Source organism: Canis lupus, chromosome 15 (genome assembly GCF_048164855.1).
Source record: "Canis lupus baileyi chromosome 15, mCanLup2.hap1, whole genome shotgun sequence".
Classification (NCBI taxonomy): domain Eukaryota; kingdom Metazoa; phylum Chordata; class Mammalia; order Carnivora; family Canidae; genus Canis; species Canis lupus.
In genome coordinates, this window is record NC_132852.1 from 57,441,030 (window position 1) to 57,462,927 (window position 21,898).

General features: G+C 34.4%; 1 long non-coding RNA gene across 4 annotated transcripts in view; it reads right to left on the bottom strand.

Annotated features, from left to right (window-relative positions):
• LOC140605310 (uncharacterized) overlaps positions 1 to 21,898 on the bottom strand; it is a 64,432-nt gene that overhangs the window by 27,526 nt on the left and 15,008 nt on the right. For all 4 annotated transcript variants that reach the window (XR_012008021.1, XR_012008022.1, XR_012008020.1 and 1 more), the window contains exons 2-3: positions 15,440 to 15,574; positions 3,438 to 3,651 (exon numbers count right to left, since the gene is read on the bottom strand). This is a non-coding gene — a long non-coding RNA (uncharacterized lncRNA). The remainder of the gene's footprint in view (positions 1 to 3,437; positions 3,652 to 15,439; positions 15,575 to 21,898) is intronic.

Below are 21,898 nucleotides of genomic sequence, written 5' to 3' on the forward strand. Positions count from 1 at the left end.
TGTGTTTATTTCATTGAGCATTCACTTACGGTCATGGAAAAAAGGGGGTACAAATGCAGGATTGAAGAACTCAGGTCAAAAATAAAATAAAATATTAAAAAACTCAATCTCTTCTGATTTTGCATCAGAAGCATCATCATGAACTCATACTGTATTATATTTTTTTAAACCCACGTATTTCCTAGCCCTTTCCATTAAAACACTTAAAAACAATGAGCAACACGCTAAGCACCCCAATGGCCATATTTCTGACTCTGGACAGCAGTAAGTGAACAAGAAGTCCTTGAACATGTATACCTGGTTTTAGAAACAGTGAAAGAAATGAGTCAGATGGTTCCAGACTACTTTTTCAACTTGATGCTCCTACTAACGAATGATGAATCAGTTTGAGCATCATGAGGAATAAGAATTGCAGTGCATTGAAAATTATCAAAATGGTAAATACATGAATCCATAGTAATTACATATACAGAGATATATGCAGAGCAGATAGATGATAGATAGATACTAATAGGTTGCCATTTTCTCATGATATTGGGGATTCAACTCATTATTTTGAAAATGATAATGGGTGGAAATGACTTTTCCTGTAAGAATTCAAAATAACCAAATGGCTGAGGAGGTAAAATATCTCTTTACAGATGTATAGCAACTACTGAAATGAGGATAAAATTAGATCACTATTTTACAATCCCTAATGAGATAAATGATGTGAGCAGCGACCATGGTTTCTAACCCTACAGTAAGTGAGAGTAGACATCATATCCTTCCCAATTTATGTACACTACATTACCTATGGAGTGCTCTTGGGAGGGGCTAACCTGACTAGCTGCAGACCCCTAACTACCCATTTATAGGCAAAACAGCATGCCAAGGAATATGTTAATGCCACCACAGCGAAGCAATAACACAATTTGGAATGAGGAACTCTGCGATTTGTTGTTATTGTTGTAACAAATTGAAAAGAAGGGGAACAAATAATATATGAAACTCATTTTTATCATGATTCTAATAAACAATTATGGGGTGTTGAAATTTCCCAAAGGCAGAATGAATATATAAAAGATGGCTCAGCAATTCCATAGAATATTTTGCAACCATTAGTAATGATGTTTTAAAGATTAGTCAAGGGGTGCCTGGGTGGCCAACTCTTGATTTCGACTCAGGTCATGATCTCAGGATTGTGAGAACAGCCCTGCCTAGAATGGAGCCTGCTTGAGATTCTCTCTCTCCCTCTCCCTCTGCCCCACCCCACTTACTCCTGCTCTCTCTTTAAAAAAAAAAAAAAAAAAAACTTAACTGAAAAATTAGAAATGCTTATGATTTTACCTTACGTAAGGTAAGCATGACTATCACATGATTGTACATAAAAGGTAGTATACATATATGGATGGATGGATAGAAGATAAAAAAACAAAGATACGTTTCATACAGTGATGAAATTGCAAATGGGTTTTCTTTCTTGTGATTTCTACCTCATATATATCTGAATATATATTTCAGTATATTTTGTTCAATAAAAATATATTAGTGCAATAAAACAAAATCAAAATTAAATGACTTTTCAAGTCTTTTGCCTTGATCAAAATCCCTTCCTTTCAATGATGACAGCATGACATGAAAAGAACAGGGTTCTTGCAGTCTTACCTGGGGACAAATCTCAGACCTGCCATTATTTTAAACCTGGGGTTGTAGACATCATGATATCATTTAACACTTTAATCACAGAGAATTTCTTTAGGAATTCTTTGGCAGTTCACGTGGCATCAGATTTTACATCTATACATTTTAATTCTCCTTCTTTCTTATTCCCTCTTTTTAAACTCAAATTTGAAAATCTTTTATTTTTTACCATTTACAAAAATGTGTTAAAATCAAACCAAGCTCTACCTGAAGATTCAAGTACAAATGTTTGCATTCATTTTTTTTATTCACAAAACATTTATTGGTAAGTTATTAATTTCCATGCACAGACTTATGCATTGTCTATAATTCATCTTCACCAGAATCCCTTTGTAGTCTTTCTGATAATAAGAAACATGTTAAGAAAATTTACATTCCTGGTATTCATTTTCTATGGTGAAAATCCAATTTAGTGGTCTTTTTATTCTTTATCATTTTAGGGCTGTGTAAATTACAGCTGTCCTCATTCTTTTACCACATTAAAAAATCTCTCTGCCTGTCTTTTTTAAAGGACAAATGATATTTTGAAACATGGGCTTTGCTTTGGCCTACAATTTAATCAGGCCTCTGCATCCTGCCAATCACCTTCAGACTGAAACAGCTCTTCTGTTCAGATCAAAATATCACCTTTAGTGCTCGTCTGTCATTTCAAGTTCATGCCATTGTAAGTCAAGATGGTGTCCTTTGTAACTCTGCACTGAGATGACTTTAAGGAGCTCTCAATTTTATTCTGCTTCTCATATTTCAGACAACTTTAGACTTTCAATGACTCTCTTCTGAACTCATCCTCTTAGCCTTCTCTAGGCTCCATGAGCTGTCCAGAGTACTTTGAACTCATCCTTATTAGTCTCATTATTATCCTCTCCATATTTAAAGACCTACTTTCAGATCTGCCTCTGAATGCTATTCTGTAAAAAAAAAACAAAAAACAAAAACCAAAAAAAAAATACACTATACATTGCCCTTAGTCATAATTTTTTTTTTTTTAATTCATGATAGGCACACAGTGAGAGAGAGAGAGAGAGAGGCAGAGACACAGGCAGAGGGAGAAGCAGGCTCCATGCACCGGGAGCCCGACGTGGGACTCGATTCCGGGTCTCCAGGATCGCGCCCTGGGCCAAAGGCAGGCGCCAAACCGCTGCGCCACCCAGGGATCCCCTGTCCTTAGTTATATATTACAGCAGAGCAGAGTCCTCGCAGCTGAAAAGTTGTCTAAGTATTGATTGCTGTAAATTAAAATTGATAGACGTCGCCGACTTCCTTACTTAGCTTACTCCCTACAACTTCTTGGGGGAAAAAAAAGTCTGTTTCTAACTAAATTCAAGAGCCTAAATTCATAAGTGTTCACAGATTAATTAGTAACCATTCTTTCTGTATAACTTGAATCTCTCCCCTTCAACCTGCACTCCCAACGCTTCTACCCTGCTCTTTTTCCTCTTTTCCATAGCATCTATCACAATTTAACATCCCAGATATATTTTTTTAATTAGGCTAATTCACATTATTTTTTCTCTTGCTAGAAATTATGTTTCACTAGGTCAAAGATCTTCACGTCTTTTATTCACTATTACATATCAAGGGCCTAGCAGTGTCTGGCACATAGTAGATAGTCAACAATCCCAATAATGGAATCAATACATATTTTTCTTTGTTTTGTTTGACAGGGGGAACCTGTGCAATGCTGTTTCACTGAGGTGGATAGAATAACCAAGGTTATACACAGTACACCACCCTTGCCAATAAATGTAACTTACTTTATTATAAAGGAGGTGACTAACTCAAGTGAAGCTTTGAGCAAAATTTTACTGTAATTGTGTCTTGTCTTGGCCTAATCCTCTGCTTTCTGTGGTTCTTGGTCACTTGGATACTTTGGTAGTGTCCTCCTCTTCCACTTGCACACTTCATCATTCTTACTGTACAGATGGGCTCTCAGAAAAAAATGCCCTTAGATGTCCCTGCAACACAAAGCTACAAAAACTGGTAAGATTAAATCTGTAACCTTTGCAAAAAGAAACTGAATTTTCATACAGAAAGAATAAAGCCTTAGACAAAAAACGCTGGAATGAGACAGAACTTAAAATGCATATATATGAGGAAAGCAAAAGTATTTTGGCAGAATGACTACTTTCTTGACTCTGAAATAATTACATTACAGTTCAACTGTTAAGATTATGACCCTACCGATCCCTGCCCATTAATCCTCAAGGTGACTTATAAAATGATCTATGCTCTTATAGATTACTTCATTTCTTTCTTCAAATTTGGTCATCCGTAGGTCTTCTTTGGAAAATTGTCTAGTCATGTCTTCTGCCCATTTCAATTGGATCATTCATGTTTGGGGTGTTGAGTTTTATAAGTTCTTTAATGATTTGGGAAACTAACTCTTTATCCGATATGTCATTGGCAAATACTACTCCCATTCACTAGGTCGCCTTTTAGTTTTGTTGGTTGTTTCCTTCACTGTGCAGAAGCTTTTTTATCTTGTTATGGTCCTAATAGCTTATTTCTGATTTTATTTCCCTTGCCTCAGGAGACATATCTAGAAAATGTTGCTATGGCCAAAGTCAAGGAAGTTACTACCTCTGTTCTCTTCCAGGATTCTTATGGTTGTAGGTCACACATTTAGGTCTTTCATCCATTTTGAATTTGTTTTTGTGTGTGGTATAAGGAAGTGGTCCAGTTTCATTCTTCTGCATGTTGTCCAGTTTGCCAACATTACTTCTTGAAGAGACAGTCTTCTCTCTTTCATGAATATTCTTTCAGGCTTTGCTGAAGATTAATTGACCATATAATTGTGGGTCCATTTCTGGATTTTCTATTCTGTTCTGTTGATCTATGTGCCTATTTTTGTGCCAGTACCATAGTGTTTTGATCACTACAGTTTTATAATATAACTTCAAGTCTGGAACTGTGATGTCTCTAGCTTTGCTTTTCTTTTTCAAGATTGCTTTGGCTATTCAGGGTCTTTTGTGGTTCCATACAAAGTTTAGGATTGTTTTTTCTAGTTCTGTGAAAAATGTTGTTGATATTTTGATAGGGATTGCATTAAATGTGTGGATTTCTTTGGGGAGTATGGATATTTGAACAATATTTATTCTTCCAGAGACACCTGGGTGGCTCAGCGGTTGAGCATCTGCCTTTTGCTCAGGTTAAACTCACAGGGTCCAGGATCCAGTCCTGCATCCGGCTCCTTGTGGGGAGCCTGCTTCTGCCTATGTCTCTGCCTCTTTCTCTTTCTCTGTCTCTCATGAATAAACAAACAAAATCTTTAAAAAAATTGTTCTTCCAATCCACGAGCGTGGAATGTCTTTCCATTTCTTTGTGTCTTCTTCAATTTCTTTCATCAGTGTTTTATAGTTTTCAGAGCACAGATCTTTCACATCTTTGGTTAGGTTTACTCCTAGGTATCTTATGGTTTTTGGTGCAATTGTAAATCGGATTGATTCTTGGATTTCTCTCTCTGTTGCTTCATTATTGGTGCATAGAAATGCAGCAGATTTCTGTACATGTATCCTGTGACTTTACTGATTTCAGTTATCAGTTCTAGCAATCTTTTGGTGGAGTCTTTTGGGTTTTCTACATAGATCATGTCATCTGCCAATGATGAAAGTGAAAGTTTGACTTCTTCCTTGCCAATTTGGATACCTTTTATTTCTTTTTGTTGTCTGATTACTGAGGCTAGGACTTCCACTATGTTAAATTACTATGTTAAATTACTATGGTCTTGTTCCCGACTACTGAGGAAAAGCTATCAGTTTTTTTTTTTTTTTTAAAGCTATCAGTTTTTCCTCATTGACGATGACATTAGCTGTGGGTCTTTTGTACATGGCTCTTATTATGTTGGGGCATGTTCCTTCTATCCCTACTTTATTGAGGGTTTTTCTCAAGAACGGATGCTCTGTTTTGTCAAATGCTTTTTTGCTGTGTCTGTTGAGAGGATCATGTGGTTCTGATCCTTTCTTTTATTAATCGGAGGTATCACATTGATTGATTTATGAATATTGAGCCACCCCTGCAGCCTAGGAATAAATCCCACTTGATTGTGGTGAAAAATTTGTTTAATGTACTGAATTAGATTCAATTTGCTAGTATTTAGTTGAGAATTTTTGCATTCATGTTCATCAGGGATATTGACCTGTAATTTTCCTTTATAGTGGAGCCTTTGGTTTTGGAATAAAGCTAATGCTGACCTCATAGAAGGAGTTTGGAAGTTTCCTTCCTTTATTTTTTGAAACAGTTTGAGAATAGATATTAACTCTTCTTTAAATGTTTGGTGGAATTCCGCTGGGAAGCCATCTGGTCCAGGACTTTTGCTTGTTAAGAGAGTTTGATTATTGATCCAATTCCTTTGCTGGTTATGCGTCTGTTCAAATTTTCTATTTCATCCTGTTTCATCTTTGGTAGTTTGTATGTTTCTAGGAATTTGTCCATTTCTTCCAGATTGCCTATTTTGTTGGCATATTATTTTTCCTAATATTCTCTTATAGTTGTTTGTATTTCTTTGGTGTTGGTTGTGATCTCTCCTCTTGCATTCATGATTTTACTTTATTGGATCCTTTCTCTCTCTTCTTTTGATAGAGGTTTATCAATTTTATTAATTTTTTCAAAGAACCAGCTCCTGGTTTTATTGATCTGTTCTATTGTTGTTTTTTTTTAAGTTATATATCACTTATTTCTGCTCTAATTTCTATTATTTCCTTCCCTCTGCTGGCCTGGGCTTTATTTTTTGTTCTTTTTCCAACTCCTTTAAGTGTAAGTTTAGGTTATTCATTTGAGATTTTTCTCACTTCTTGAAGTAGGCCTATATTGCTATATACTTCCCTCTTATGACCACTTTTGTTGCATCCCAAAGATTTTATTTGTTTATTTATTTTAATCCCAAAGGTTTTAGACTGCCATGTTTTCATTTTCATTTGTTTCCATGTATTTTTTATTTCATCTTTGATTACCTGGTTGACTCATTCATTGTTCAATAGCATGTTTTTAACCTCCATGTGTTTGTGATCTATTCACATTTTTTTTCTTTTGATTGATTTCTAGTTTCATAGCATTGTGGTCATAAAAGATGCATGGTATAACTTCAATTTTTTTGTATGTATTGTAACATGTGATCTATTCTGGAAATGGTCTATGTGTACTCAAAAAGACTGTGTAGTTTGCTGCTTTAGAATGTAATGTTCTAAATATATCTGTTACATCTATCTGGCTCAGTGTGTCATTCAAACTTGCTGTTTTCTTATTTATTTTCTGCATAGATGATCTATCCATTAGTGTATGTTGGATATTGAAGTCACTATTATTATTGTTATTATTAATTATTTCATTTATTGTTTCTTATTGTTTTATATATCTCCGTGCTCCCATGTTGGGTACAAAATATTTGCAATTGTTATATCTTTTTGTTGGACTGTCTCCTTTCTTGATATAGTGCCCTTTGTCTCTTGTTCCAGTCTTTGTTTTGAAATCTAGTTTGTCCAATATAAGAATTGCTACTCTGACTTTCTTTTGACATACATTTGCATGATACATGTTTCTCCATCCCCTCACTTTCAATCTGCAGATACCTTTAGATCTAAATTGAGTATATAGATGGGTCATTTTTATATATATTCTGACACCTTATGTCTTTTGATTGGAGCATTTAGTCCATTTACATTCAAAGTAATTATTGATAGATATGTATTTATTGCCATTTTATTACCTTTTTTTTTGTGGTGGTTTCTAGAGCTTTACCCTGATCCTTTTTTGTCTTTCTCTCTTTCATGTTTTCCTGATTACCTTTAGTAATATATTTGGATTTCTTTCTTTTTAGTCTTTGCATGTTTATTCGTGGCTTTTGATATATGGTTACCAGTAGGTTGTTTACAACATCTTTTGCAAATAGGTATAAAGTCGATGGCCATTCAAATTTGAACCCATTCTTTTCTATCTTTCCCACATTTTAGATATATGTTATTATTGTATATCCTTTCTTGTGTGTGTATTTGATTGATTTTTACAGAAATATTTATTTGTAGTGCTTTTGCATTTCCTTCCTTTATACTGTCACTTTTGGTCTCTCCTTTGCACTCAGAGTCTCTTATTTATAATATTTCTTGTGGGGCTGGCTTAGTGGTCATGAATTCCTTTAATTTTTGTTTGTCTGGAAAACCCCTGATCTCTCCCTCTATTCTGAATGACAGCCTTGCTAGATAGAGTATCCTTGGTTGCAGACTTTTCCCATTCAGCACTCTGAGTATATCATGCCACCCTCTTCTGGCTTGTCAAATTTTTGTTAAAAGAATCTACAGCTAGACTAATGGGCTTTTCCTTGTAATTTAGTAACTTCTTTTGTCTTGCTGCTTTTAAGAATTTGTCATTATTACTATATTTTGCAAATTTAATTACAGTATGTGCTGGTCTTGGCCTGCTTTTGTTGATTTGATAGGAGTTTGCTGTGCCTCCTGAATCTAGATGTCTGTTTCCTTCCCCAGATCAGGTGTTATATCTTCAAATAAATTTTCTGCCCTCTTCTCATTCTCTTCTTCTGAGACTCCTATAATATGAATGTTATTACATTTTATGCAATCACTGAGTTCCCTAAATCTACTCTCGTTTTGCATAATTCTGCTTTCTCTCTCTTCGTTCAGCTCTTCCGTTGCTTACCATTTTTTTTGTCTTCTAAGTCATTAATTCCTTCCTCTGCTTCTTCTAGCCTGCCAGAAAATGTAATGTTCATTGCATCAAACATCAATGTTTTTAATCTCATTTATTGCACTCCTCATCTCTGACTCTTTTTTAAATTCTTTATCTCAGTGGTAAGGTATTAATAATGTCTTCTTTTCTTGAACCCAGCTAGTATCTTTATCAATCTTTATGATTGCAACTTTAAATTCTCCATCTGTTTTGCTTAGATATCTGGCCATGGCCTTATCTTGTTTATTATTTGGGATAAATTCCTGTCTTCACATTTCAATAAGTCTCTGCCTTTCCTCTCTGTCTTAGAAAAACCAGTTATGTCTCCTGCTCCTGAAAGTAATGGCCTTATGAAGAAGAGGTCATGAGGCACCCAGGACCTGGCACTTCAGGGAATATCTCCAGCATGTGTTGCATGTGCTCTGTTGTTATTATGGATATTCTATCCTGCAGGCTAGTCTTCTGTAGAGGCTCTCCTTGTTTGCTGTGGGCATTGTTTTGACCCTGGCCTGAATGTGGCAAGTTTTAGTGAGGTATGCTCTGGTCTGTTTGTGAAATGAGACCTTACATCATCTGCACTGGATCATAGACCCTGTAAAACTCTGTGGTCAGGAGATGTGGTGTAGGCAGGGGTTTGTGCTGGTCTTCTGGTTCTATATGCTGAAGGGCAGGGGAGGGTAATGGTACCAGCCAGCTCCTTTGTTTCTGGAGATGTGTCTCCATGAATGCTGCCTCTTGGGTGGAACTTATAATTTGAGCTGTATTTGGCAGAATCACTTTCCTCATACACACTTGAAAAGCCGATCTCTGGCAAAACCTGAAAGTAAGACTAGCATATTTCATATATTTCCTTCATACTAGCCCTTTTAGGATATACTAGGAAGAGTGAATGAAAGAAGTTCAAAGTGCTCCATACTGTACTCAGCATCCTTACTTCTTTTAATAAAACTATTTTTATCTTAGCAGACTGCTCAATAATCTATTATTAGTTAAAGGCATGATCTTCCAGATAATGATAACTTTATAGAACATTCCTGAACAAGGGATTTATTTCAAACACTGAAATTTTCAGAAATGAATAAGCATTTGGGGTCAGAGTATTTATAGGCATAAAAAGGGCTATTAAATTTTTATCTGTTCTCTGTATCCAAAGAAACAATTTAAGTTCAATATATAAGAATTTTCTCTCATTTTAAATCAAGAATTACTTCACTCTATTAAATCTAAAGCTCTACATACATTTTGGATAATATTATTAACAAATATTACAATATACCTATAACTTTGTATTTAGTATTTCTCAACCTGGAATATCCACCAAGCTCCTTTCTACCCCTTTAAATAGCTCTCTGTTCAAATACTTCTCCTTGCAAAAAAATTCCTCAGTCACATGGACTTATCTCCCATGGCACAGCACTCTTATTTCTTAAATGGCCCCTTTGGAATTTTATCCTGGGATATTATTATTAAAATCTAATGGTTTTAAGTAAACTAGGAATAATGAATGTACTTAAAATATTTCCATGCCTTCTGCAAAATTGTTTTGAACATAATAGGTACTTAATAACTGTTTGTTAATTTAAGTAAGTTTCTATATTTTTGATTCCTATATATATAGGTAAGTTTTTATTACACATATGCCATATCTCACAACCAGATTATATTTTTAGTCCAGAGACATTTGTTATATCTTTGTATCCACATAGGGCCTAACTCAGTAATGTATATATAAACATAATAAACCTCTAGTGAGATAATGAGGATGTGGTTATTCCTGAGCAAAGTATATCTTTAAGTTAATTTTCTTTAATGGAACATAGACCACAAATTGCTACCCTACCAGAGCTCTCTGAAACTAATAATCTAATGCAGCATCATGTAATTTCTTTATGATTTTGTTTACTATTAGATCTTTTGTTATCTGTACAGTAAGTGGGGCTATGTAAGATTGAGATAAATTATTAATATCCTACCCATCAATTTCCTGCTTATAAATTGTTTATAATGCCATTGACCTGATGCACAGAATTTATTAGTATGAACAGCAGTAAATCTATGATCCCTGGACCTGTAGACATCTTCTGATTGAGGAGAGGTCCATTAATGGTCTGCTTTTTGACCACATGATACAAATTGATTAATGATTTTTCAGAACTCAGTTTCCCATACATATCATTGAGATTTTAGATTTTATGAGCCTATCTTTATGTTCTATAAAAATACATAACATTATTGTCTATGCTAATGTGTTGTATGCAACTGTCAATCAATCGACAGGTATTTTTTTAGGATCTAGGGTACCCACTATGCTACAAGTAGTGTTCTAAGCATTGGGAATACATCTATGAACCAAAGCAAGGATTTGTCCTTATGAAACACTATATGGAAGAAAACAACACACTTAAAATGTTATAGTAGTTTGTCAGGTAATGGTAAACTCTATAACAAAAGTAAAAAAGAAGAGACAAGGATTCAAGATAGGTCAGGAAAGTGATGTTTGAGTAGAGACATGAATGAATTTAAGGATTGAACTGAGTGAAATCTGGGAGACAAAACTTCCAGCAGAAGAAATAGCTGTACTTGCGTTCTTATTTAGAACAATGGTAAAACAGCTGGAGGTTGTAGCTAGAATAAACACAGGAGAGAATGTTAAATAGCCAGGAGCCAGATAATAGGGGGCATATAGACTATAAAATAGAGATTTGGATTTCACTTTGAGCATAATTGGAAGATACTGAATTGAGAAATCAAAGATGAGTTCGGAATATTTTTTTGACCTTAACAATGAGGTCAATGGATGTGCTATTTATTGAAATAAGAATCACTTTGGGAAGAGCAGGTTTTGGAGGAGAAATCAATAGTTTGATTCTGGATACGATACCTTTGAGATACCCAGCTGAAGATCTAGTAGGCAATTGGTGATATTATAAGGCCAAAATTATGGTGAGCCAAATGAGGCACTTGCCCCAGATAACAAAATTTAGTGAAGCACAAAAACACTCATTAATCATGATAAGTAATACTTTAATGTGATTTTAAAAAATTAATGTGAACAATACATGGTGAGCAAAATAGCAAAATTTTCAGATAAGAATAGTTTGGTAGGCAGGACTTTGGGCCCCATGATTTTTATTCCTCAGTGTTATGCCCATGGATTTCTTACATTACATGTCAAAAGAGACTTTGTAGATGGTATTAGATTGCTAATCAGCCACCCTTAAAACAGAAGTATTACCCTGGATTGTTAAATGAGCCCGCTATAACCTCATGAACCCTTTAAAGTGGAAAAGAAAGCCAAAAGAGTCAGATATGTGTGGTGGAAGGAGAGTCAGGAAAGCATGAGAAAGCTATAGTTGGCTATTGTTGGCTTTGAAGATAAGCCATAGTGAGTCGTAAGCCAGGAGACAGCAAGGTGTGGACACTAGAAGCTAAGAACAACTCCTGGACAACAGCAAGCAAGGAATACAGGGACTTCAGCCTTATAACTCCAAAGAATTGAATTCTGCCAATACCAGAGTAAGCCTAGAAGCTGATTCTCCCCTAGAGTCTTAAGAGCCCAGTCCATCTGCCATCTTGATTTCAGCCTTGTGGAGCCCGGAACAAAGAAACCACATCAGCCTACCAGATTTCTGACCCACAGAATTATGAGATACTAAATTTGTTTGCTTTTGGTTTTTTTTTGCTTTGTTTTAAGATGCTAAGCTTGTAGTTATTTGTTACGATAGCAATAGAAAACTAATACAGGCAGGATCAATATTACTGAGTTTTCCTTTTGCCTCAGGCTCCAATATGATTTGGCACAGTACTGTAAATCTGTCTGGACTGGAGATTTAGATTTGAGATTTATCCTATAAATACTGTATTTCAAAGCAAGATTCTGTGTGACCATTAAGGAGTGAATGTAGGTATGGCAACGAAAAGCTCTGAAGACTGAGCCTTGCTTAGAACACACCAAATGTTGTAATTCAGGAAAGGAAAATGATCTAGGAAAGACTGGGGAGCACCATTCAGGAGGGTGAGAGGGGAAACCAGAATAGTATATTATCCTCAAACCCAGAATAAGGATAAATAAGGCTCTACACCTTGAAAGTCAGTAATCTCTGCCTCTGATATCCTTTCTGCAGATCAAATCTCCTAATTTCCTGTCTTTAATCATGAATAATGTTTAAACATGTAGTTGTGTATTTCCATGGAAGATTAAATATGTACTGAGAACCATGTGATTTTAACTGATTTTTTTGGGGAGGAAATCACCACATAGAATTTAATCCACCCATCTCTGCATAGTTCCCTTTAACTCACATCACTAGACTTGAATGTCCTTTTTAAAAATGTATAAACATTTTTATAGTGCTCCCTAAAAGACTATTTGGGTATGAGATTGTATTACAGATATACATTTCCAAGGGAGAAATTAATCTAATATAAATCACAGAATATGAAAGAAGTAGACTGCGATTGTTTGAAAGAACAAGGTATCTCTCAAAAAGACTTCTTAATATGATATTATTGTATGTTTTGTCATGAAGTAGATATTACACCAAAGCACTTTTAAGATAGTCATAGGTTACTTAATGCTTTAATGAGGTTTAATTTGCATACTATAGATTATCCTATTTAAAGTGTATAATTCAAGTTTTCAGTACATTCAGAGATATGCACTCATCTTTACAATAATTTAGAACATTTTCAACATGCCTCCCATGGAAACTCCATAACTATTGGCAATTGCTCCCCAACTCCTCCTGCCCTTCACTCCCAGCCCTGGGAACTTCACTCCCAGCCCTATTACTTTATCTGTAGATTTCCCTATTCTGGACATTTCATATAAAATGAATCATGTAATATATGGTGTTTTGTGACTGGCTTCTTTTACATGGCCTATATTTTCGTGGTTCTTCTATGCTGTAGAAGCATGTATCAGTTCTTTTTCTTTTTTAGTGGTGATATTGGCATTTATTTAGCAAATTCTTTATGGCATTCTTTTTTTAAATTAATAAACTTCATATTTTAGAGCAAATTTAAGCTTAGAGCAAAATTGTAAAAAAAAAAAGTTGTTTTAATTTGGGTCTGTTTTTGATAGATCAGAATGTTATGAAAATAGGGTCTAGATGGCACTTGCTAAAGAGATCCTAGCTTCTGCGTTTCTCCCATGTATCTTAGTAGTATTTATTACACAAGCCTTATAAAGTTAGGTAGATTAAGAGAGCATACACTTAGCTGATTCTGTGCAATAGAAGTATTTTTATGTGATTGAATACTGGAGAAGCTTCTTTTGTAAAAATTCCCCAGGAAAAGCTCCATAAGTTAGGCTTTGATAACACTAGTGGGAGTGGTCTTTAATCTAGACCAATAAGGTTCACTGAACAAGGTACATCTCCACAAGGAAGCTTCCTTCTTCTCAAGCTGAAATTGTTCCATTGTCTGGGTATTACTTTGCAGACCTGTGAATTAATGTTTACCACCACCTAGGAAAAAGAATCCTTACCTTCAGAAACAATTGGGTTAAAATGGAAAGAGTGAATTTCAGTTATTAAAATAGAGAACCCCCTAAGGAAACATTAGAGTTAATTTAATAAAAGAATAGAAATACAAGTGCCAGTCAATATTGTGTGATAGTGCTGTTTCAGATAGTGGGTATTGACTTACTGACATTAATCCCAGGATTGTGTGCTCTTATTTTTAATATAAGATTCTGTACTTCATAAACAACCATATATTAACCAACTTTCTTCATATTTTTCATCTTTGGGACATTTCTGTGATCCTGCAAAATGTCATTCTTTCTCCTGATTTAAACCCTGATTATTGAGGTTTTATCAATACCCTAAAAATGGGATTGGGAAATACTTTAGCCAGTCAAATGTGACAAGTTAATTTGGTTTTCACATTTATAGCTATATCATCAAAAAAAACTGCTTTAAACCGTGAGGAAAATGGCAGTTTACAATTGCATTAAAAATACCAAAATGAATGAATCCCATTACTCAAGACACAGTCATGACAGGTCTGTAGTTGCTTTTTATTCAAGTGCCTGCCAATATTATCTTTCCTGGACTTGGACTCTACCCTATACTGGCAGCATTAACTCTTTCATGTCAGTTCCAGAGAAACATTATTTCTAAATACAGTGTGCTCCAAAATTACAACCTTCTTCTTTTTAAATCATAGTTAACAGATATTCAAATAAATAAGTGTAACAAATGATTATTTGTTAAGGAGAAAATTTTCCAATCTTGTTCTTCACCTTAAATTATACAACAGAGATGTAAATAGGTTAATAAAAACTTAAAAAAGAAAATGTGAAATATGCCTTTTAGATTGCTTAAGAGAAAATCAAAACGAAGCTCTCTGGAAGAGCCATAAAGCTGTGCCCTTTATGTGAGGTTTTTGTTACTTCTTCCACATAAAAATAGGTTTCTTAATGTATCTTTCAAAAAATTTGGTCCCGCAGTCAGCCTGCTTTGTGTTGAATCCTAGCCCAGTAGTTTTTAGTTCTGTGATTTTTGGCAAGTGATTTCAACCCTCAGTGGCTCATAATCCTAATCTGTACTCTACTTATTCTGTGGAGTTTTGTTTCAAATACTAACATAATCACTTAATACACCTAAAAGAAGTATATTCTAAGCTTCAACATGGTTTTAAAAATGATGCAGCCTGTTTTAGGGTCTCGCAGGCACAATGTTTGCAAAATGCCTGTTTTGAATTTTTGATATATTTCATCTTATCCTAGTAACCCATTAAAATATCTAACATTGGTGGAGCTTTTATAGTTTGCACACAGCTTCACATAATCTACATTCTTCTCTAATGTAATGATCACAACCACTCTAGGGGATAGATATTATAATCCTATATTAGAAAGAAAAATCTGAGACAAAGGGGTTCTAGCATGAAAGTGTATCAAATATATCTTGCCTGGTTTGCCTCTGATTGTTGGTAATGGGTCTAGTTTTTTTTTTTTAATAAGAAAATACAATGAGAAACATTAATAATGATTACTATTGACCAAATTAGATATTATAATGCCTTATCTTTCATTTTTGCAGCAACATAGTAATATTATTTATTTGATGATTACCTTCATCAGATGAGGAACACTAGGAATTAGAGAGGATAACACCATATCCAGGAGTGGATACCTCAGAAAGACCACAAACATCTTGATTTCAAGGCAGTGATCTTTACCTCCATTTTCCACACACCTAAATGTTTTCTAGTAAAGAGGATAAAAGATCATGTTAAACCAGTTTAGAAGTTCAAAAACTTCTTGCCATCACAGCTTATTAAGTATATGGTTTATCATGTCAAAGCATAATACGCATAATTCTTAGTAACTAAATACATTTATCATACATAGATGAATGATTTCCAATATTCTTGGACCTTTACTTCCTGTCATTCTGATATTAATTTGGGGAATTGGGACCCAAGACCTTTTCTAATGTTTTCCCTCAAAAATGTGAGTATCAACCACTCCCTAATATACACATGCATGAAATGCCATCAGCTAAATAAATATGCATAATTACATGTCATTTGCCCTATTATAATATATTCATAATGCTTGTGTTAGTATTCTGGGATGCCCCATTGTTGTAATTCCAGTCCTATGTCCATATAAGCTACTGATTGTACAGATTAACTATTAACATGGCATGGCCTCAAGTACTCATTTTCAAGTACTTTCTATAGATGTACACTAAATAGCAAAACTTTTAAAATCAAATAGAGTTTCTATTAAAAAAGGAAAGTGCTTAAACCAAGGCAATAAATACACTAATAAATCTTTAATTCAATGGATTAGTATTGAATATTGATTAAGAGAGGGTTTAGGGCCCCTTTAGTTTCAAAGAGATCAAATTTCAAATATGTATGCTTTATCAAAACAGTCAGAAAATGAAAGGAATTCCAAGACTGAAATTACATATCTTAATCTTGACATAATTTAAGTACTTTAAATTCAGTGGTATGTGATAGACATTTAACTAATCCCGTTAGTGAAAGAGAATTACAATGTCTCATTTATGCATCCAGTTAACGATCGGTTTTGCCATGAATAATACTCAGATAACCATAATATCTTATTGACTGGGTTTACATTTTTCAATTCATAAAGACAAAGCAAAGATCTAATTCTTGTTACAGAATAAAATTTAAATACTGCAAACCTTGACATTTTGAAGACCTTTAAATTGCTAACATTTTAGAAAAGAAGATGTTAGAAATAGAGAATAATTTGCTCATCTTTTTGACTTGGGTGTTGACTGTGTTTTTACACAGTATCTGAAGTTGATGAATCAAAAAACATTTAAAAATGATAAAGTGTAGAAATGGAATAAAATGATTTAAAACAAAAAGAAACAGGATTAAGTGAATGCTAAAACCACATTTTATTCCTATTCTTAAAAGTAGAGTCAACCAAATTCAACCCAAGAAACTGCCATATACATGTTATTTAAATTTATAAAGATGACTACTAGAAGAGCCCAAATCCAGCCACTAATAAAAATGGTTATTTTTAATGAGGCAGATCAGAGGAGGTTGCTATTCAACTTAAGACATTTCTACATAGATTTCTGTTGTTCTTCGTTTTGTTTAGACAATGTCAGGTGACTTTTAAATTAATAATAAAAGTTTCTTCTTCCAATTGCCTTTCTCCACTTGAGTTAAATCACATTAAATAACACTTTTTTTCAAAATCTCCAAGTACCCCCTTTATTTAGCTCTCTGGAGAAACACTCAGTGAAACACTGGTGCAAAATAGGTCTTTTGTAAATATCAGAATACTGAGGACATTTTTTTAATGTATTGTTATTATGTTTTAATTACCACAGTTACCACAGAAGATTATATTGTCTTTTCCTTAAAGCATATATGGTAGATGCATATAATCTTGTAGCTATTTAGTAAAGATTGGAATACACTTCAGGCAACCTAAGAAAGATGCTGATAAACTCATCTCCAAAATAATCCTAAAAATAGGTGTGTTTTTTTTTCCCCTGGGGGGAGTGGGATTCACAGAACACAAAATAAGCCATTTTAAAGCATATAACTCACTGGCTAGGAGGGTTTAGTATATGCACAATGTAGTTCAACTACCACTTCTATCTAGTTCTGAAACCATTTATTCACCCCCCAAAAATCCTCATACCCACAAAGCAGTCACTTCTCATTGACCTGTTCCTCCCAGTCCCAGGCAACAAACTATTCCATTCTTTCTGTCTATGGATTTTCTCACTGTGTATGTTTCATAAAAATGGATTCATACAACATGTAATGTTGTGTTTATGGCTTATTTCACTTAGCATTATATTTTTGAGGTCCACTCACATTGTAACATGTATCATAGTACTTCATTCCCTTTAATGGCTGAATTATATTCCATTGTACATATATGATGGTTTTGATTGAACATTTGGGTTGTTTCTACCTTTTGGCTATTTTCAATAATGCTATAATGACTATTTTTGTACATATGTTTGAGTACTTGTTTTCACTTGGTTGGTATACATACCTGAGAGTGGAATTGCTGGGTCATAATGTAATTCTACATTTAACCTCCTGTGGATACCCACAGCAGCTGCAACATTTTATAAACCTACCAACAATGTACTAGGTGTCTAAATTTTCCACATCCTCACCAACATGTATTGTTTGTTTGAATTATAGGCATCCTACTGGGTATAAAGTGGTTTCTTATTGTGGTTTACTGTTTTGCTTTGTTTTGTTTTGAGAGAGAGAGAGAGAGAGAGCATGAGTTGAGGGAGGGACAGAAAGAGAGAGAGAGAGAGAATCTTAGGCAGGCTCTAATCGGGCTTGATCTCACAACCCTGAGATCACAACCTGAGCTGAAACCAAGGGTTGGATGCTTAACCATCTGAGCTATCCAGGTGCCCCAGTGTTCATTTTTATTTTCCTAATTCTCAATGTTGTTGAACATCCTTTTGGCCATTTGTATATCTTCTCTAGAGAAATGTCTGTTCAGGTCATTTTCCCATTTTTTAAAATTGTTTTTTTTATCTTTTTATTATTATGTTATTAATATAGTTTGGATTTGGGACCCTTTTCAGGTATGTGATTTGCAAATATATCCTCCCATCCTTTAGCTTTACTCCCATATCCACTTTGTGGATAGCATCCTTTAATAGAGAAAAGGTTACAATGAAGTTCATTGTCTTTATCATTTCACATTGATAATACTTTGGTGTCGTACATAAGAATCCCTTGCTAAATCCAGTTCATCAAGATTGATCCTTGTGCTTTTTCTAGGTGTTTTAACAGTTTTAGATCTTACATTTAGGATGTGCATCCATTTTGAGTTAATTTTCTATATGCTATGAGGTAGGGAACTAACTTTGTTCTTTTGCATTGGGAAATCCAGTAGCTCCAGACGTATTTGTTCATATATAGTTCTCCCGGTTTCCTTTAGTTATTCACTGACAATTTGCCTCTGCCCTTTGTGCATACACAAGACAGTGATTTAAGTTTTTGTGTGGTACATCCAATGTCTGGGCTTCCTAGGGGAGGCCTTCTATAAATGTATTTTTTTCCAGTGAATGGGCCATTCATTCTTGTCTTTTTTTTTTAATGTCTCATTACTTTAAAATTGTTATTTACTTATTTTTCTGAAAACTAGACATTCTGGACATTATAATATGATGACTCTGGAAATTAGATTCTCCCTCCACTCTAGTGACTTTTGTTGTTGATTGTTGAGGTTTCCAGTCATTTTTTTAAAGTGACTTTCCACACCATTTTCACAAGCTGTTTTCCTTTTTCTGTGTGGTCACTAAAGTCTCCACTGCAGTATGTGACTTGACAGAGATGTTCTTCAACACCAAAACTTTGTAGTCACTTGCTTCATTAAGCACCCACCTGATGCTTTAAATTCTTAGTTAAGTTTTGGAAATCTGATACGGTTTATTCTTTCAAGTTTTTTTATTATTATTATTCATTTGTTTTAGGTTATTTTGCCTTGTTTTGCTTTAACAGTTGCTTCAGTGGAGCATTCTATTCTTAAAGCTCTCTCTTCCACTATTTCTCATGATGCTATTCCCACATAATAGTTTGGGATAGAATATTGCTGGGGGAGTGGATACTGAGAAGACTTGCAAAAAATCTGTTTTTTTTTTTCCTTGCTCTCTTTGTAACCAACTCTTCTTTTAGGCTTCTGAGTTTCATTAGTCAGGGAAGTAAAAACAGGGAGACAATAGTATAGACTTATAGTGTAGCACATAAAATGAAATATTTGGTAAATAATGACAACATTTTCTGGGGAATATTGTTGTGAACAATTTATGTATCGATTCCTCAAATATTTATCCAGCACCTATTACATATCAGGCAACTTTTGGGGTACACTAATGAAAAATAATTTTCCTCATTTTGTTTATACTCCAGTGGTGGGTGACAAATAATAAGTATAAAAGCAAAACATTAAGGGCATTAACTTAGTTTAAGCACAAGTAGAAAAATAAACCAAGGAAGGAAGATAGAAAGTATAAGGATAAGATAAATGCTACTTTAAATCACTAAGAAGGTGATTTGGAACAAAAATCTAAACAAGATATGTAAAGAGCTAAGTCACGTATAAAGAGCATTTTAGGTTGAGGAAACCACAAATGCAAAGGGGCTGAGCAGGATTCTGGTGAGAGTGGAGCAGCAAGAAAGAGAGTGTCTAGAATGCGATGAGTGAAATGAAACCTTAGTTTAAAGTTAGATGGAAAGGGGTTAGATCATACAGTAATGTGGGAGCCATTAAAACATTGTGAGAACTCTGGTTTCTTTCTTTCTTTTTTTTTTTTTTTAGGAAATGTTAAGGGAAATAAATGACAGCCTCAGAAGAAAAAAATCTATGTTTAATTGGGATTCCAGAGGGCGCCGAAAGGGACAGAGGACCAGAAAGTGTATTTGAACAATAGCTGAGAACTTCCCTAACTTGGGGAGGGAAACAGGCATTCAGATCCAGGAGATAGAGAGATCCCCCCTTACAAACAATAAAAACTGTTCAATATCCCAACATTTAATAGTGAAACTTGCAAATTCCAAAGATAAAGAAAAGATCCTTAAAGCAGCAAGAGACAAGAGATCCCTAACCTTTATGAGAACTCTGGTTTCAATAGAGGTGAAATGAGAATAAGTTGGAGGGTCAAAACCCTTATAAAACAAGGAAGTATTATGATGAGTTTTTTGGCTTTAAAAGATCACTCTGAATGAATGATTTGACAGTAAAGGTCAACAACAAGCATAGAAACAGGGAATGTATTTTAGAAACTATTGCAAAAATCTTGGGAAAACTGATAGTACATTGGTCCAGGTGGTAGCACAGGGGATGGAGAGAAATAATCAGAACCCAGACAAATTTTGGAGAGAAGTACAATTTATCCTGGCATAGTAATGCCATTTAAGGAGTCTATCACATGGAAATAATTAGATTTTATTAAAAAAAACTTATCAGGGTGTTTTTTTTTTCAGGCTGCTTATTGAATCATTACTTCTAGTAAATATGGTAATAACCTATATAAGCAATAGCAATACACATTCATTCGATATTAATTAGACATTTCTACAGAATAAATGAATAACTTCTCGCTCATGGAGTAGCTTTGACTTCTTGTCCTCTTACTATTTGATTTTTAATGACCTTTATTAAGAGAAAAGTCTTCCCATGGATCTTCTGCATGGAAAGATCTTTTCTAGTGTCAGACTTTCTTAATATAAAAACAGTCTCACCACTAATTTTACAAAGGTCAAAGAGAACAGAGGCATTTGAAAACAAAATGTTCTTATTACCATAGATGATTATATTTAAATCTAAGAACCAGCCTCTTAAAGATGCATGACATTTCTGAAGCTTCACAGTGGGATGCTGGGACTGATTGGCATCTGCTGTAGAGGGCCAGTCGTTAGGTATTCAGGAATTTTGCAAGCCACTTGGCAGCATATCAGTAGCTTGAAACCAACCTTAGTGAGAGGATTTATATCACAGAATTGGTAAGCACCCCAGACCCAGTCTCTACACATTTACTGACATATTACTGAGTTAAGTTCTTAATTTTAAGGAGTACAAAGATTGAGAGAATACAATGAGCACATAAACTGCATTGGATTATAACATTCAAAATAAATGCATTTTGACAATTTCTGTCTTAAAACGAACTTATCTAAAATGTACTAAAATATATTATGTTTTTGGAGATATCTTAAGTATTTGCTGCTATTCTGAATATATCAAGACTTCCGGGTATGCTTCCTAATGAAAGGAACAGTACAATTTATACATGGCCTATGTATTTAGTGACATGAAAAGAGAAATTAGCCAAGCAAAATCCAGAATTTGCAAGTTTTTTTTCTTAAAAGTATTTTACAAAGCAGCATATATCAAAATTTTTCTTATTTATCCAGATATCTGTGTTGCTCTTTTAAAGATCATGTGGCAAAATTGCTTACCAGCAGGATTTGTAGCAACCAAATCTGGAGGCACTGCAGTAGAGCAGATACAGCAGTTCTTTTGAAAATATCCATCACCGTCACCTGC